We start from the raw sequence: 12,574 nt of genomic DNA, 5'->3' as shown, positions 1-12,574 counted from the left end.
TAAGACATCTAGCCCAATTCGAATAATTTGGCCGTGGGAATGGCGAATATGACAAACGAGGCATTGTCATGTTGGAGAGCACATTTCATTGTCACATGTGAGCGTTTTTCAAAAAAAAAAGTCCTGAGACTGTTGTATCCCTCCATAAATATACGATGTAAATCAAACCTAGTAGTTCCCAGAAAACGGCGGATACAATAATTCGATAAATAGATAGACAACCTTCATCTTCTTTGAAACAGTTTCCTCCACAGTTTCGACTGTTCGTAGCTCCACATGGAAGTGGCATTCTACACTAAATATAAGTGTTTTTGTTTTGTATATTTTGGGTTCCGAAAAAAACTCTTTAACTGTGGTTTATAATAATATATTTTAGAGTTACTAATACGTGCATTAAAAGATTAAGTCCCCTAACAGTGCATGGTAAACTAGGTTAGGCTAAGAAAATATTCTGAAATTCGTGAGACCACGAATAACCCAAATTGGACTGCTAGAGACACTTGTCTGTTTTGATGCCCCGAAATCTTAAATACGGATCAAAAAGACCGTCATATATTTACCTATAAAAGGCCTAGAGCCTGCCACAAATTTATTAAGGAGGTTAATATTGTATCTACTCCAGCCAATTCGGCGATTTCGTGGAAAGTATAGCAACCAAGATGCTTCAACCTGAGTCTGGCGAAAGCTGAATAGTAGAAAATGTCTAGATGTTTCCAGTCCAACTTCTTTCCTGCAACTTTGACAAGTTGTGTTCTTCAAAATCATTAGTCTCAATGTGCCAATGGACGGTGTTCAGTTAGAACACCTTTCCTTACGGCCATGTGAACCATGCTAGCTAGTAGTTCCATGGATCTTTGGCTCAGAAGGCTGTCAGCAATCCCACAAGTGTTAGTTGCTGACCAACACTTATTGAGCTTGGGCGAGGCTCATAGATCCAGCGCCTGGGAACACGAAAACAAGGGAAAATTACTCGTTTTCAGCCTAATGTTATGTTATTAACGGTGCCTTTTCAAGCGAGCTCTTCGGGTTTACAGTTTCCGATGATTCAGCTGTGGCCAAGCACCCAGCCTAGTTTAGTATAAAAGTAGCTTGATAAGCTAGTGAGATCATACACTAGTGACTAGCTTTGCCACTTCTGTTTGAAGGACACGACAATGGTGTAACAGTCTGAAACAAGAGTTGATGGAGAGCTCCCAACAGAAGACTCCAAATCCAACCTTTTCCCTAGAGCTTCTATCCATCCAGGAAAAAGCTCACTGCGTCTCCTCTCCAACGATACTGCGGCACAGTGGCTGGGTCAGGCTCAGGCTCAAGAATATTTGAATCTGCTGTCTGTGATTTCTAAGTAAATTTTAAATAGGTATCAGACGAAGAGATGGTCCGTGAAATAAATACCATTTAGCAATGTAAAGGAGGTTGTTTTATTGTAGAAAAATATATTTGGAGCATTTTCAAAGATTTTTATAAAGAACCAACCGAAACAGGTCTATTTGGAGCCACTCATGCTATAGGGTTAGCAATGAAAACGAGGTCATTTTATGCGAAGAACATTAAAAATTATATTATCTATTTAAATCAGTAGACACTCTGGGCTCAACATTTAAATTCATAGTAAAAATAAGCCAATATCTCTAACTTCACTTAAGAAAAGCTACTCTGCGTTCATCTTATGAACAGAGGAATTCAAGTATACTTTTGTGTTTTTCCTACTGGGAAACAAAACACAGCAAAGAACGATTCCCATGACTTAGAATTTCGAATAAAAAGTAAAATTTGTACAGAAAATTGCTATTTTATATTTTAAGTATAAGTTTTGAATACACCATAAACTTGAGACTGGAGATAATCTCGATTTGGAACGCTTCATTATAAACTCACAATTTGGAATTGCAGTTTAGCTTCATTATGTGAACGGCTAGGCAGTTTTAATTCATTAGATCAAAGATACTTATTTACAAAATATTTTCAATTAAAATTTAAATCTTCATCTTCATAATTTTAACATTTTCGGGTATTTTTCGATAACTAAAATATTCGAATATTTTCAAAATAATAGTTTTAGCTAATAGCTACAAATCATAATGGCAACACATAAATTTTTCAACTTTTCCACTTACCACAACGCACTTGTTCCATCAGCTGCAATATCCAGCAGTGATTTTCTGTACAATAAACTCTGAGTCCGAGTATCCTTCTCTTGGTCTCCGCCAACGCATGTGCTTGTGCACTCAGAGCATCAGCGTCTGGCGTTGTATACCCACGAGATGTTGTAATTTTGCTTTTGGATTCTTTTTTTCATGGACTCTTAATATTAGCGCCTGCTAGCATTTATCTTCTATCCAATTGAATGGCATAATTTTCATTTTTTATGCTCCTCCACTATCTTGTTAGCAATCACATTTATTATTATTACCAATTTTTTCGCAAATCCATTCATATTTTTTATTGAATGCTGGTCACAATGTTTTGAGTTGGCGCATAATGGCTAACTGTTTACTATAGCTGGTGAGTACATGGAAAGAAAAAATTTGAGGTGGGATTATAAATAGTGACTATAAAGGTAAGAACTTAATTTGGCACTAAAACAGTGAAGCTAATATTTATGGGAGTTAACGGCCTAAAAATATTTAAGATAGAGTTCCAAAACTTATAGATCTCTCTTAGTGCTATTTTGAGGTAAAAGATAAAAACAACGAAACATTTCTTTATTTTCTAGTAAATCTTATGCAGAGGCGGACCCACGGGGGGTTGATGTACCTACAGGAGAGTTCAACCCTCCTCCATAAAAGTTTGTTACACATTATGGATCAAAAATCAAATTATAGTCTACAGTTACATATTTCTCAAATAAAGTACATAATTATTTAGTTTCCCCGCCTAAAATTCCCAGAGAGTCCCCCAAAAATTCTACTCTGGATCTCACCCCTGATCTTATGGCAGCCATTTGGCCGTCTAGACAACTTGAGTTTGTTGAGGATTGTTTTGTGGATTCTGTGAAGATAAAATCAAAAAATGGGCATAGAATACTGACGGAAATAGTTTTTACACGGGCCTTCTTGCATTAATTCTTTCAAATAAGTAAGGTTTTAGTATTTTCGCGATACATAAATTTCTTCGGGTCTCTTTAGAATGAATCCTACGATTAGTTTGGATTGTGTGTAATACTAGTAATGGGTCAGAAAATCGGTTACATTAATTATCAATCCGACTGAGTATGCTTTGTCGTCTGCTATCAAAAAATCTAGCTGTTTCTTGAAAATGCCTCAACTTACCAATCAACTTAATCAAAAATTTAAGCACATAAAAATTTTCCAGAAATATTTCTCTCACTGCAGCCAACTAATCGCTTCAATAATGCAGCTTCATTTTCCGACCAACGTCCGACTACCGATACACGGTGTCACAGGGGTCAAGCCACTAACCAACCTCTCAGCTGTGCGTTCAATCGACCGAAGGCAAACGCTGGCCCCAGCAATGCAACTGACGTTTGTTTAGCACCCACAATTTTTAATGATTATGATGAGTTTATTTTCTGCAACACTTGCAACGTGTGTGCGTGTGTATGAGAGTGTGTATGGTGAGTCAAAGCAAGGGGCATTTGTTGGCAGTCGCTTGGCGATTTCGACTTCCCAATAGAGTTGATGTTTTTATTAACGGTTGCAAAATGCAATTTAACTGTCCGACACGCAGACGTTGGTGGGCAAGAAGTGTGAACGCACACACTCTCGCATACAGCGCCACATATTCGTGTTTTCATGGCGTATGCATGTAGGCGTGCGGTCACACTCACCGCCTGTCTGCCTAACCCATACGCGCGGCTTGTGGCTGGCTGTTGGCTGCGGTTGCCTCTGCTGCAGTTTTGCGTAAAGTTTTATTTGAAAAATTGTCTATTGAATTTCTGCCACGTTGCATGTGCCAACAATGCGAAATCGCAAGTGGCAAGCATCTATACTTAAGCGTGCATTAGTCGGCTTGCGGTAGCCCGAGGTGCAAACTATTTTTTCTTGGCGAAACAATGCAAAATGTGTTTATTAGTGGAGATTAAATTTAATTGTATGGTCATTAAGTTATTAGGAGTTTAATAATAGCAAATATTTGTTTATCAATTTTGAGATTTTGTTGCAATAAATTCGTTGAATGTTTGCTTAAAATGTGAAGGAGGATGTTTAAAAAACAATTGTAATTTATACGGAATTTGTGATAGATATATCCAGAAACCCTTTACTATTATGGATTTTACTATCGTAAGAATATACCGATCAGAGCTGGCTAGTCAATCCGAATTTGAATCGATTCTGACTTTATCTCACTTTTACTTTATTTTCTGTCATTCCATTTCGAAACAATAGTTTTCGAGAGAACTACACAAGATCCTGACGAAATAAGACTTATTTGTCCATGCTTTAAATTAAGAATTGATTCAGATTCGATTGATTATGATGACTACTCTTCTGCTAACTCTCTTTTTGTATTAAATGATATTATGGAACTTGAAAGTCACCTTAGAACCAATTCGAGCTATGCGAGCTATATGAGTTGGAATATTTTTGTTGTAGTACCGACAAAGAAAAGTTTAGAACAGCTTTGGTGATTATCAGCAATTGATAAGCCTTAGTTATATCGAATTCCAGAACGGTTCCGGTTGCATAAATTTGACTGTTGTGGGAACGAAAAAGAGAAAAGTATTAAAACCTCAGTTTGCTTGGCTTGGAGAGTTAATATTAAAGACAAATGAGTTTCTTCCAGGCAATACCTCAACAATAGGGTATACCTCTTTTACACTTTATCACGAAAATTAGTGATCTTTTACTTTCAATTATCATCTCTCGAATTTTGGCTTTTGCTTTTTAGTCCTTTGGCTTTGCTTAACTTCAAATAGCCCATGGATTATCGATTGATTTCCTTACGTTATTGAAAAGCTTCGTTTCTGTTAAATTTTTCTTCAGAATTTAGAGAATTAGAAGTAGGAAGCCGTGAAGACTTTAATCCAGACTCTTTTGGAAACTTTATCGTCGACTACATTTCGCGTTCTCAAACTAAAGATCTATAATTCGCGGATTTGTGGACTTTGTGCCTTTCATTTTTGGGTGTTTGATTTGCCTTATTTAAGTTTCAGACTATTGTCTTAAGTTTGGAAAAATATCTGAGAACCACACTTGAGCGTACAATGTCTCCTAGTACCGTTAATTCGTCGGATGAGATAATTTCCTGAAACTCTTTTGAGACGGAGACAATGTCTTTTTGTTTGGATGGTTATTTATAGCTTGGATCAAATGTTTTTAAAGGACCAGGAGTATAAATATTCATACTGAAAAAGCTCAACAAAAATATCACGGATAATCAAGCAAATTTTCTGAAATATCTGACTCAATAAAAACGGAAAGTCTTTGGAGTTTCTTTCATGAAACGATAGTCATCGCTTAATCAAAAAAATCTTTGGGAGCAAAAAACTTGATAAGACTGAAAAAATACGCAGATTGGAGAGTCACTGTATGATAGTGAGAAAAGTCCAGAACGTATCTTCATTAAGGCAAGATATTTTGTAAGAAGTATGCACTGAGATAAATGTACATAATACTGGATCTTAGACCAAATCTGTAAACGGCCGTGTTCCAAAAAGAGCACGAAGCGTTTCGTCCAACCTTTTCCTTTCAAAAGCAATAACGTGGAGATGTCAATATGTATTCAAGGCATAGAGTATATTAAGCTTGCCACGAAGTTTTTAACACGGTTTACACAGTTTATACGTCGGAGACCTTATAAAGTACATGTATATACAGATATAAAAGAAAATCGCCAAGCTCATAAAAAGCGACCAACCTTAGCGGCTGCCTCAGACAATCAAATTAAGCAATAAAAATATAGCTAAAAATCTTATCGTAATTCAGGGTATGTACATCAACATAATGACAATTGGACTCTCCAAACCAGAAAAATTGTAAAATACCTGTTATTTTTGGAATGATCAACGCGATAAACCAGGTCGACTTAACCACGTCCATTTGTCCGTCTAGTCCCTCAGTTTTTGAGTTATCGATCTCCACAAGAAGCTGCTTATTCGTCGAAATCTCTGCTAACGAACCACTTTACGATATAGCCGTCATAAAAATTGACCGATCAAAACATAATTCCTGTAGGGAAAACTTTTATATTTTACAAGATATCTTCAAGAAATTTGGCATGAATTATTATCTAAGACAAAGCTACCATCTTCGAACATATAGTTCAGATCGGACCAATGTAGCACATAGCTGCTACATAAAGTGACTGATCAAAATCTATCTAAATATCTTTCTCTACACTTTTATGCTATATGAAAGGCAAGTATGAAGGTTATTAGTTTCGGTGCAGTCGAAGTTAATGTTTTTCCTTGTTGTTGAAACATGGACGCCTTATAACCTGCTTATTGAACAAACTCGTTCTAAATGTGGCAAGATAATTTACATAATAGCGAATCATCAAAGACTATATGAAATAACTTAAGTCAGCGGTGACTTAGGTGTTTTGAAATCAAAAAAGAGAAGAAATGACATAATGACGCAGTCATTAACATGAGACCCTTACCAAGTTGGGTCTGGTGTGGTTCCAAAGCTAACATAGTTGAATAAATTAAACGACTTCACATTTCTAAATCATTGGCTTCCCTTTTAAGTTTGGCCACTTAACTCCAACCAGACGCCAGCCCACTAAGCCAACGAATTAACGTCGTTAGAGGAAAGAAATCCCCGATAATTGAGTACACACAAATAAATCACAGCATACACACACAAACACACACATAGACAGATACATATGTATATAGAAACTTACATACATATACTCCGCATACATACATACTATATGTAGAACCAAAGGTTCACAACAATTGTTGTCATTTGCAGCCTCAAAATAGTTATCCTTTTAGCACTTTGATGCCTTTGATTCATTTTCAGTAAACAACAACAACAACTATTACACCGGTCACAGCTGCCAGCCGAAATTCCTAGGAAATCAGTGAATCAGACCGGTGCAACTATTCATTCTCCATTTACGCATACTGTTATTGTTGTTGTTTTTGCTGCTGTTGGTCTTCCGTTACTTGTCGATTGTGTGCTGTACTTGTATTGTTTGTGTTTTGTTTGTTTTCGTAGCAGTGGCGTCAACGACACAATAGCAATCAATATGCCACACAGGCACACAAACACACACACATATGTACATATTAAAACTAGCTGACAACTCCACCGCCACCACCACCACCAGCGTTTGGCCTGGTGGAGTATGTAAATGGGGAAGGGGGTTGATTGCACTGCATGTGGCATGCGGCATGCGGCACGCCAGTGCATTAAGGACATGTGTCCAGCTGTTGGTGCACAAACATATTTCACACCTACGCAGCGCCACACACACATATCTTCGTGTTTACACTATTTCACTTTGCTTTGCTTCGGTTTGCAGGCGGCAGCTCGAAAGAGTTGTTGGCTGGTGGCGACCGCTGGTGCCAATGGGAATTCGATACTTTCTCGCTTGACTGGCGTTACTTTTGTTGTTATTGTTGTTGCTCATGACTATTCCTCATAAATGACTTGTTCTGCACGGTTTTAATTGTTGTCGTTAATTTCGTTGTGTTCTTCGTGCTCTGTCAGCCGAGAGATGCTGGCACACGACTGGCAGGCGCTCAGCCGCACTGCTTCACCGGACTTGCAACTCATTAATGTCACATATTATATGGCTCGACAGTGTATTTGTGTTTGTGTGAAGGGGTCCGACCAACGGGGGTGAGTTAGCATCACCTGTTCAGGGTGTAAAGGTTAAGATTTTTTGAATTGTGGAATTGGATTTTACAATTTTCAGACGAATACGCACACATGCTCACATTATCATAGCAAATCTTGTGGCACGGATAATAATTTTATAAATATTCATACTATAATTTCTGTTGCATTGAAGGTATGTTCTTACTAAGGATCTCTTCCGGACCTTGAAAAGTTTCACTCAATACGGTGCAACTTAGAGTTTAGCGAACTCATTTCCTCTTTAAATAAGAGGAGGGCCTCTAATGTTCATGCTTTAAGGATAATTCCCTTACAGGTCTGCCTTTTTTTGGAGCTGGAGATTTTTTTTTTGTCAACAAATAGACCTAACGGTTCCAATCTTTTTGGTCTTCCCCACAGGTCTGTATTGAAGTTCACAAGTCCTTTCAAAGTCATATCCACAATCAAGTTAGAAAGCCTTCTACTATATAACAGAAAGCTACTTACTTCGAACCTCGCCGAGAACGTGGTGAACAGAGAATTCTTTTCATTTTAAATCCATAAAATCTGTATTTAATGAGTAACCTTCGAACTTCAAAACAAGAATTTCCAAAGGTAGATTGGTAGTATCCATTCTCTTAGGCCAGGAACCATGGTTTTCACTTTAGTCTATACTTATATGTGAAAGTGGTCCGATAAGTATTAAGCTTATAAAAGAAGTACAAACATTTAGAAAAAAATCTGTTGTCGTATCGATCTAATATTTCGGAATAAAATGAATATTTCGCCCCTCTCTAGTTAGACAATGTCGATAACACCATATGAATCCCAGAAACGGTGACCGTCATCATTTCGATCGATTGGCCAGTCTTCACCTTCTTCAGAGCAGGTTCGTGGGTTAAAATCGATTATTTTGAATATTTTTAGGTGTCTGGTGTATTCATGGAAGTAACCTTATACATACACTTCTTGTCCGAAGTGAAGGAATACGTCTCCAAGAACGCATACAGATTTCTCATGCCAAGACTTTCTTGCAGTACTAGGTTTTCGAGATAACATGGTAGCCGTTTCCGAGACGCCGGGCTATGGCTCAACCTAAATCGAAGTGCGACCACGCCAAAACAGAAATTTTTGACGATTTCCTCCGAACGAAAAGCATCACCGTATTAGATGTTGTCCAAACGCTTTTTGATTTCAGTACGCAATTTTATCATTATTTTTCTATTTTTTCTGAAATTAACGGATTCGGTAATAGGACTGAGTCGATTTAGAAAAAATTCTTGAATCTCGTTACAATTCTTTAAAAACTTTCACAGTAGGTTCCTTCTGCATCGATGCAGCGCTGCCAGCGCGATTTCCAAGCATTGCAGACGTCATGAAAGGCATTCTCCAGAATAGCCTTCAGAACCGAGGTACATGCTGTTTGGATCCCCTCTGTCATCTCAAAACGCTTGCCTTTCATCGGCCTTTTCAGGCAAGAAAACAAAAAAGTCACCGGGGGCCACATCTGGGCTGTTGAACGGCTGCGGAAGCGTTGAGATGCCGGCCTTGATTAACCGGGCGTTGTCGTGGTGTCACTTCAAATCGACTGCGATTTAGGACTTCCAGTAAAACTTGGCGTTGATGGTTTGTCCAAGAGGAACAAATTCTCAATTGTTGGTGTTTGTCGAAATCGCAGGTCTTCCAACACGGTCTTCATCAGCGTCCTCTTTCCGAAACGCCCTCTACCGAATCCAGTCGGTGCACGCACGCTCCGAAGTACAGTCGCGGCGAAAGAAAATCAGTCCTATTACTTTCCGGACAAACCCTGTAAGGGTCTAATCTGCTAAATTTTGACAGCAGAGATCAACAAGCAGGTCTAACTGTTATATCCGCGGGAATCCAGAGCATCTCTTTTCAGGAGGCAGAGGGATTTTTGGCTATCCTTACATTCATAGTTTTTAAACTGTTGAAAAGCGTTCTTACTTCTGACTTGGAAAAAGAGACTCTACCGAAATAGACCAAAGAAAGTACTGAAAAACATCTTATCTTACTCAAAAATTTTCAGTATCATAACCCACTTACCAAAAGAACTTAATGCCAAGAAGACTTTAAACTCAACTCAAATAAGAAATCCACCCTTTTATTGGTACACAGCGGAGACTTTTCGCCTTTCAAACTAAAATAAGCTTCAATCAAGGTATTTTTAATTACCTTTCTTATCTGCAGAAACTTCACAAAATTCCATTCTTCACTACACATCCCGTACGCCGCGTGCCTGAAGCAAATCAAAAGTTCTCAATACACTTAAATCCCTACACCTTATTTATTAACTTTGCCATTATGGCTTATCGCAGTCATAACTCCGGTGAGTCCGCACCAAAACACCTACGCGACATACGCGACAAGCAGCACCCTTTAATGGCGACCACCTGTATCACTTGTCAGTCGCGCGCGGCTTATCTGTGGCACATACGGTAAATCCGTTGCAGCTTAATTTCATCCATTAAATGTGAGCGCCCTTTGCCTACTCAATCAGTGAAGCGCTCCTCTCTCTCCAACACTAAAGCCAACCAGCGGCCGCTGGTGGGACACCATCAACTAATTATGCCGGCAACTGTATTTGATTAATTGCTGGCAAGTGCTGCACATGTGTTTGTGTCAAATTTAGCTTGGAGATTGTGAAAATGGCAACAACAACAACCATGCAAATAAAAACAAGAATAAGCAAGCGAGTGGCAAAAGTGTGCCATTAAGAGATGGCTACGACGAGCTGATGGTCGCCAAAGGTGCTAGAGATAAATTGCACTCAAGGCGCAAGGAGAAAGGGAACACAAGGGAAATACAGATAAGAAGCTAAAAGAAGCGAAGTGAAATTATTAATACGTACGCCATGAAAAGGCGCAAAAATCATGCGTTTATATCAAGCAAATCGGCGTGATTAATACGCACCCAAGTGGCAAGAACTGCCTACAAGAAAAGCTGCAACAATCACGCCAACAGTAAGGCGAAAAAATGCCTGCAACACGACTGAGGTGACACAAACAATGCGATATGTTGACAGTGGCGTCCGTATATTGGACCCAAAGTCACCTCGGTCCATTTGTGTTTAATGACAAACCAGTTCGTGGCTTAAGTCTGCCATTTACGAGGCAAAAGTATAAGAAAAAGAGAAAATAAACCGAAGCAGAAGTCGACGCGTGGTAAGCGCGGGTAGCGCGCTCGACCGCCGCCGCTTGGCGCCTGAACGCGTCATCGCGTTGGCATGCCAAACTTCCTGTGCAATTAACGACAGGTAACAGCAACGATGCAAGCGCGCAAAACAACAAAAAAAACATTTACCATCACCAGTAATTGTCCACAATTCGCGCTGCTTTCAGCTGTTTAATTTCGCATAAAGCTGCTCGACGCGACGCGTTGCACCAACGCGCGCCACACGACGGTGCGTTCACCGACAGCGCCGCTAGCGTCACCAACATCATCAAGAGCAACGTCTGCGTTACCGTCATTGTCACTAGTTTTTTGTCTCTGCGCACTTGCGCTCGCGTTGCGCTCACATCATTAGTGTCGCACGCGTGCATCGATTTCTGCAACGCAAATCAAATATGGCAGGGATTAAGGTCAACGCACAGGCGGCTTGCATTGCCGCGCCGAGCCTGCGACTTGCTACGCTTTGATTGCGAGACAACCTGCGGCTGCGCCATATTCTACATGCAATTGCCTGCGGGCGAGCGTGTGGAGCGCGGCGTGGAGAGTTGTGTGCCTAATGGAGCGCTTTAATTATGACAGACACGCGGCGCTACTGTGCCCAGTGTTGGTGGAGTGGGTTATTATAGTGGTGTTTGCAGCGTTGAAAAGTAGAATGTGGATAGTACAGTTGATTTCAGCTTTGCTAACTAATTGTCTTTTTATATATAGTATACGAAATAATACCCTTTTTTAACAAATGACGTGTTAAAGAAAGAATTAATGGGTGCTTAGTTAAACGCAATTAACTATAAAGCTTTGGCGGTTAACGAAAATGACGCATGAGTCTCGTAAAAGGAAGCAGAACTAACGGGATGGTTACTTTAATCGATGATTTCGAAATCGGCATTAGCAAAGGCAAAAACTGCAACCAAAAAGTCCTCACTTTTTTCTTCGTCAAATGTCGTCGTCGTGCAATTCTCTATTTCTTTCTTTATTGCAGCAGACACCACTTACGCGACTATAGCTGAACTTACAACTGCGTAGTCGTTATTCTTTTTCGCTGTTTGACACCAATTGAATATCCCAACTGTAGCCAAGTCCTTCTCCACCTGGTCTTTCCAATGGAGTGGAGGTCTTCCTCTTCTTATTTTTCCCCCGGCAGGTACTGCGTCGAATACTCCCAGCGCTAGAATGTTCTCATCCATTCAGATGACATGACCTAGCCAGCGTAGCCGCTGTCTCTTAATTCGCTGAACTATGTCAATGTCGTCTTATATCTCATAGACTTCATCGTTCCATCGAATGCGACATTCGCCGTTGCAAATGTGCAGAGAACCATAAATTTTCCGCAGAACCTTTCTATCGAAAACTCGTAACGCTGACTCATCAGATGCTATCATCGTCCATTCATCTGCACCATATAGCAAGGCGGGGATGACGAGTTGCTTGTAGTGTTTGGTCTTACTTCGTCGAGAGAGAACTTTACTTCTCAGTCCGAAGTAGAACCTGTTGGCAAGAGTTATTCTTCGTGGTGTCGGCGTAGACTAAGACTTATAATTCGGCATATTAGCGCCTCTTCACCAAGAAATCGAACTAAAACACAGAATTCCAGAAAATGTTTGTCATACGATTTTTAATCGATACGACAGTCTTTGTCTTCTTCCGACTAGGGT

At 39.6% G+C, this 12,574-nt stretch overlaps 1 protein-coding gene across 4 annotated transcripts in view; it reads right to left on the bottom strand.

Annotated features, from left to right (window-relative positions):
• The window catches only part of LOC126754110 (trans-1,2-dihydrobenzene-1,2-diol dehydrogenase), a 239,468-nt gene that overhangs the window by 59,014 nt on the left and 167,880 nt on the right, over nucleotides 1–12,574 (bottom strand). For all 4 annotated transcript variants that reach the window (XM_050466019.1, XM_050466018.1, XM_050466021.1 and 1 more), the window contains one exon: nucleotides 2,118–2,502. The gene's annotated coding sequence lies outside the window, so the exon portion shown is untranslated. The remainder of the gene's footprint in view (nucleotides 1–2,117; nucleotides 2,503–12,574) is intronic.

Source organism: Bactrocera neohumeralis, chromosome 3 (assembly GCF_024586455.1).
Source record: "Bactrocera neohumeralis isolate Rockhampton chromosome 3, APGP_CSIRO_Bneo_wtdbg2-racon-allhic-juicebox.fasta_v2, whole genome shotgun sequence".
Lineage (NCBI taxonomy): Eukaryota > Metazoa > Arthropoda > Insecta > Diptera > Tephritidae > Bactrocera > Bactrocera neohumeralis.
This window is presented reverse-complemented; position numbering and strand designations above follow the sequence as displayed.